Genomic DNA, 5,960 nt, shown 5'->3' on the forward strand with positions numbered 1-5,960 from the left:
AAAACACTACTCCTGGTGGGTGTGAGACTTAGTGCATGAGGCACTGTCAGATTGGTGGACTCAGGTCCAGTTGTATGTGCCTGGGGACGGCCATCGGGAGGCAATGTCCTGGTACCTGCTGTTCCCCGGTGGCACAGAGGCCTCTTTCATACAGGCCCGTTTTGCAGAAGTTCTGCGTAAATTCGGCTTTTCAGATGGAGACAGACGGAAGTCTACGTACCACCATAAACAGGATGATAATAATATAAAAATAATAATATATGTTCGATTGTTTCATTGTAACAACGATGTAATTATTATTATTATTATTATTGTATTGTATTGTATTGTATTGTATTATTATTATTATTATTATTATTATCAGCTATATGGTTCAGAGAAAGAGAATGATGATATCCAGATCAGGACTTTGGGTGTGCCAAGCCCATACTCACCAGATGGGATGTTGTTCAATAAAACGCTCAAGCGTTGGAAGGAAACACCATCTTCGATTGTACAGCCGAAGATCACTTCAACGGTTACAAGAGTCATGAACAATTGACTAGTATGCGAACAAAACTCCATCAAATGAGCGTAGCAGAGACCGGAGGTTTGCCATACGTATTGCATCTATCGACTGAAAAACCTTACATGATCACTACAAATGTTGAAGATGGTTTGGTCAATGGAGCGATCGGAACTTTACAGCACGTTGAGATGTAAGAAACAGAAATCAAAAGATTGTGGTTACATTTCGAAAGCAAGAATGCTGTAAGTAAGTATGCTGTAACTCATCTCAAGTCTCGCCAGCACATATTGTCGCATCGTGGCATATTAAAATCTGTCTGGACTTCGATTACGAGACGTTCCGCCACAGTATCTTTCAAAAGCAAAATGCTTAAATGCAAAAGAATCCAATTTACTTTGGTTGAAGCTTCTGCCATGACGGTTCGTAAAGCTCAGGGTGGAACTTTCACAGAAATCGTATTCGATTACGATAACAGTCTCGAACAGAAACTGTTACACATTGCATTGTCGAGAGTTAGAAGCATCGATGGCCTGTACATCAGAAATCAGAAACGACTTTATATTCTACTGTGCTCGCCGTTGTAACGCACCTAAGATGCAAGACCTTTGAACTGAATTGAAACGTTTGAATAACCATCGTTTGGAAACGCTTTCTACAACAGGCAGGGTTGTTAATGGCAGTGTGCTACTGCAACAGGATGTCGAAAATTTGGGAGGATGGGCGGAAAAGTGGCAACTGAAATTTAACATTGACAAATGCAGAGTACTGCATATGGGTAGAAGTAACCCCAGAGGGACGTACCAACTATGTGGTACTACACTTAGAGTGGTAGAAAATGAAAAAGATCTGAGAGTAATTGTGCAGTCAGATATAAAGTTTTCTGAGAAATGCAGAGAGGCTCTCAGAGCAGGTCATGGGGTTTTGTCAATTAGCATTAGTATTAGCATTAGTAGAGGCATTTGATGCAAGAAAGCAAGCTTATGCAGCATCAGCCAAAAAAAATTAATAAATAAAGTAAAATAAAAACAACCACTTCCACTTCAACCCTCTGTTCGTTCGAAATACCTGTCCAGCTGAGCCTTAAACTTATTTAGGCTATCAACTTCCACGACAAGGGATGGAAGTCTGTTCCACCTACCACCCATCCGCTGGCTCAAGGCAAATTTCCGCACATCTATCCTACATCTGTCTTTCCTCAATTTGAATTTATGCCCTCTCAGGTGATTATTCTGAGCAAGAGCAAGAATCCCATCAGCATTAAGCATGCTCAAACCATTCAAGGCTTTGTACACCTCTATCAGATCACCTCGCTGGTGCCTAGTCTCCAGACACTGTAATTCGCAAAACTTAAGCCTTTCTTCGTAAGAGCACCCCTTTGTTCCATTCACTAATCTTGTTGCCCTTCTCTGTACTCGTTCCAGCAGCTCTACATCCTTCTTGAAATGAGGCCTCCAGGCCTGTAAACAGTACTCTAGGTGTGGCCTGACCATTGCCTTATACAAGGGTATAATCACCTCCTTATCCCTGCTAGAAAAATTCCTATACATATCATTGACAATACACCATGAGCTACTCTTGTAGCCCGTCTGCACTGCTCAGAGAACTTCATATCTGCCTGCACAACCACCCTCAGGTCCCTATCATTCTCTACCACTGTGAGTGTAGTACCACAGAGTTGATACGTTGCTCTGGGGGTTGCTGTTTCCCATATGTAGTAGTTTACATTTGTCAATGTTAAACTTCATTTGCCACCTCTCAGCCCATCTGCTCAACCTTTCCAGATCCTGTTGCAGCAGCATAGTGTCAGTAGTGTCCTTGACAACCCTGCCAACCTTCGTATCGTCTGCAAACTTGGACATTAAGCTTGATATATCATCATCAATATCATTTATAAATACAGAAAGCAATAAAGGACCCAATACTGAACCCTGAGGGACTCCACTAATAACATTAGTCCACGATGAGCAGTGTCCATTGATTATCACTCTCTGTCTTCTCCCCCTCAACCACCCCTTTATCCAGAGCAGCAATTTGCCTCCAATGCCACACTGCTCCAATTTGTGCAGCAGTCTTCCATGTGCAACAGTATCAAAAGCCTTTCTAAGATTCAAGTATATAATATCAAAGTTATTCCCTGCATCCAGTTCTTTTGTGATTGCATCATAGTATCCAATCAAATTGGTCAGGCAAGACTTCCTCTTAACAAAACCATGCTGTGTACGAGCTATAACTGAAATCTTGTCTCGATGATCCTGCAGTGCTTCTTTAACCAGTGCCTCCATTAATTTTCCTGGAACAGAAGTTAAACTCAAAGGTCTATAATTACTTGTGTCAGCCTTTGATCCTCCTTTGTGAATTGGGGTCACATTTGCACATCTCCAGTCTGTGGGTAACTCCCCTGAGTCCAAGGAAGCTCTCATAATTATGGCTAGGGGTTTGCTTAATTCCTTTGCTGCCTCCTTTAATATAACTGGATAGATCCCATCCACCCCAGGTGCCTTTCTTGTGTTTATCTTCAACAATTTCTCCTCCACTTTACTCTCAGTTATTACAACATTCTCTAGCTTACTGCCAGAGTTGAATACACCTCTGGCATTCCCCTCGCTGAATAACTCCTCGTGTGTGAATGTCGATGCAAAATATTCATTATGTTTGTTAGCTACCTGAGCAGGATCATCAACAGTTGACCCATCGATATCAAGTGGACCAATCTGATTCATCCCCTTCCTTCTAGAGTTTACATAAGTAAAGAACTCTTTGCTGTTTTTCTTTGCTTCCCTTGCCAAGGATTTCTCGTAATCTGCCTTCGCCTGCCTAACCTCCTTTGTAACTTGGTTACAGATCAACTTGTATCTATCATAGGCTTCTGTGTCACGTGTTAATTTGTATGTATCCCATGCATTTTTCTTCTCTGCCATATGCCTAATTAGTTCATCTGACATCCACTTAGGCCTAAACCTTGAACAATATTTCTTAGTTGGTATGTAAAGCCTAGTAGCTTCCAAGATAAGTTCTTTGAATGCTTCCCATTTTGAATTTGCTGTTCGTAACATCATCAGTTGATCCCACTGTATAGAATTTAAATACTGTCTCAGTCCATCGTAGTCACCTTTACGAAAGCAATACCCCTTCCCTTTACCCCTCATGGTAGTTACCTCTTTGAGTAAATCCCACTTCAGAACACTCTGATCACTGCCACCTAGTGGTTCATTTATCTGCAGATTCTTAATGCATGAAGAATCACTACTGATAATCAAATCAAGAGTATTACTCCCTCTAGTTGCCTCCCGAACATGCTGATGTAGAAAACAATCATCCAATAAATCCACAAAAGTCTTGCTAGTGTGTGAGTAACCAGCCCCCAAATTCCAGTCAATATCTGGAATATTAAAATCCCCCATTATAAAACTCTCTGATTTACTGGCCCACTCTATTTCTCTGTACACTTTCTTATTATACTCATCGGAGTCATTAGGCCTATAGCACACTCCTACTCTCAATTTTGATCTCCCAATGCTTATGACACCAAACTGACTCGAAACTGCACTGTCCAGCTTCGTCGACTGGCTTCACTTCCTTGGATTTTATATGTTTCTTAACTAATAGCATAACCCCTCCTCCCTTCCTATCCTGTCTATCCTTTCTGTAGATATTGTACTCTCCAAATTCCAGTTCTGCATTCCTTATATCTGTGTGACACCACGTCTCTGAAATCCCAACAATATCTGCCTTTGATGTTTTGAGCAATACCTCAAATTCATCAAATTTATTTACTAAACTCCTAGCATTGGTGTACACGCAAGTATACATGCACCTGCTCTTCCTCTTAGCCACCCTAACACAACCCATGTGTTTACTTGTACCTACATGATTCCCAGCAGTCTCTGAAATATCCTGCATCTTATTTCCAGGCTGCTGCTCATTCCAATAGAAGCAGTGTAAGAATCACTTTCTCCTCTGCCAGTGACTACTGTATAATCAATGATATACAGAAATTTTGCTACCAGGGAAAAGGAGGTGATTGTCCCTCTGTATAAGGCAATGGTCAGTCCACGCCTTGAATACTGCGTACAGGTCTAGAGTCCTCATTTTAGGAAGGATATAGATTTGCTTGAGCGTGTACAGAGAAGGGCAACAAGATTGGTGGGGGAAATGAAGGGATTCTCTTACCAAGAGAGGCATAAGTTCTGCAAATTGCAGCAGCTGGAGACTAGGCAGTACTGCGTACAGGTCTAGAGACCGCATTTTAGGAAGGATGTAGATTTGCTTGAGCGTGTACACAGAAGGGCATCAAGATTGGTGAGGGAAATGAAAGGATCCTCTTACCAAGAGAGGCTTAAATTCTGCAAATGGCAGTGGGTGGAGACTAGGCACTTGCGAGGTGATCTGATTGAAGTGTATAAGGCCTTGAATGGGTTGAGCACGCTGAATTCTAATGGGATTCTTCCACTTGTTCAGATTACGAACCTAAGGGGGCATAAATTCAAATTGAGGAAAGACAGCTGTAGAATAGATGTGCGGAAATTTGCCTTTAGCCAGCGGGTGGTTAATTGTTGGAACAAACTTCCATCTGTCGTTGTGGAAGTTGATAGGCTAAATAAATTTAAGGAGGAACTGGACAAAAATTTAGAGGGAATGGTTGTGTGAATTTTTTTTTTTTCTGATGCTACATAAGCTCATGCGCTTGCTTTCATAACATCACATTCCACGATTACTATTACTATTACTATTACAACCGCATTACAATTTTGGAATCAAGTTGCTTCGTCGATTTTCAGAATGGTATTGTTCAGTACACAGAGTTTGAAACTTCATAGCGAAGACATTGCGACCGATCCAATTCTCATGAATCGAATATCTTGGCATTAAATGAAACATGACTTGAAAACGATGAAAATGTTGATGTTCGAGGATATAAACGTCACACACAATTCAAAAGACCTATGTGATCTGGTGGTGTTGCGCTATACAACAAAGTCGAATCGATAATATGTACGCTACATATTCTCATTACCTTGCATGCAGACTCGGTACGGCAAATGACTGGTACAGTTAATTGTGGCGACATTTGTGCAGCTGAAGTTGAAATAAATGGAGAGAAGACTTTGCTTGTAACATTCTACATCTCACCTAATTCAACATTGGAGCAGATTAAAGTTTTCTTAATATCCAAATTAGCAATTTGTATGCCAAAGTTTGGAGACATACCTAAAATTATAAAGAACTTTAGGTATGTCTCCAACTTTCAAAAGATCCCAATAATTTTAGTGGGTGATTTCAACGTTGACGTTAAGAAACCTGAAAATGCTCCGATCCTTGACTTCATGCAATCAACATTCGATCTTAAACTCACATCAGATCCTAAAAAATCTACTACGCGTGGTCAATCATGTATCGACTTGGTCTCCAATCGCAATGTTAATAGTTTGAATTGTTTCAACTATGTATCTTA

The sequence above is a fragment of the Mastigoproctus giganteus genome, chromosome 12 (genome assembly GCF_048544385.1).
Source record: "Mastigoproctus giganteus isolate SK-2022 chromosome 12, ASM4854438v1, whole genome shotgun sequence".
Lineage (NCBI taxonomy): Eukaryota > Metazoa > Arthropoda > Arachnida > Uropygi > Thelyphonidae > Mastigoproctus > Mastigoproctus giganteus.